Raw genomic sequence first — 893 nt, forward strand, 5'->3', positions numbered from 1 at the left:
GACCACTGAGGACCAACAACATAAGATGATCATTCGTACAAGTCAAGATTGACAGAACCTCTGTTGTCTCTCACAGAGGTTCTGGAAAATGGTTCTCTGTTATCAAGAGGTTACAAGTCATATGCAGCAGAGCCTCTGGGATGGATCACAGAGGGTCTGCGGTTCATCTTCTGTGGAGAACCTCTTCTTACTATTTTACTTAGGTTAGTTAGATGCACGTGCTTCTCACGTGACTATGTTTGCAATCGACTTTATTTGGACGGCTTGGATGATTTCACTTGTCTAGGTCATGTCAAAAAGGTCGTTAGGAACTAGTATAAATAGCAGCTTAGGCCTTTGTAATTCAGTGTGCTTCCCGTATTGTGTAATAACCCGAAAGAAAATAAAATAAAGAAAAGAAATATTTTTTGGTGGTTTCAAGTATTGGGTATATAATTGCAAGAAAGTGAAGGGTTAGACACTTAATTAGAAGACAAGTCAATCATCCATGTAACCACCGATCATTTACTCTTGGGTTGATTGGTATGCTTTGAAATGGTCAATAGGCACATATAAAAAGGATGCTAATGAGTAGCCAAAAAAAAAAAGGAAGTCGATTTAGAAGGAGAGCTAGTGGAGTCCAAAAGGAAGACTAAGGTTCGCGGTGACGCATCTAGTTTTACATCAATCGGTAAATGTTTCGTACCCGTTGTCTAAATTTTAATTTAATCACTTTAGTCGTTCGATCGTTCGGGTGGGTTCCCGTAGGGCAATGGTGGTCAACAGTCACCACTAGCACCTCCACCATCCTTCACAATGGTAATATCCATGACATTGGGTTATCAAAACCCATTCCCTCGTCTTGGTACCGAGAGTTAGAACCTATTGGTTCATGCAAGCGTCGGTAAAAAAAA

This window comes from Cynara cardunculus (genome assembly GCF_001531365.2).
Source record: "Cynara cardunculus var. scolymus isolate 2C chromosome LG 6, CcrdV1, whole genome shotgun sequence".
Taxonomy (NCBI): Eukaryota; Viridiplantae; Streptophyta; class Magnoliopsida; order Asterales; family Asteraceae; genus Cynara; species Cynara cardunculus.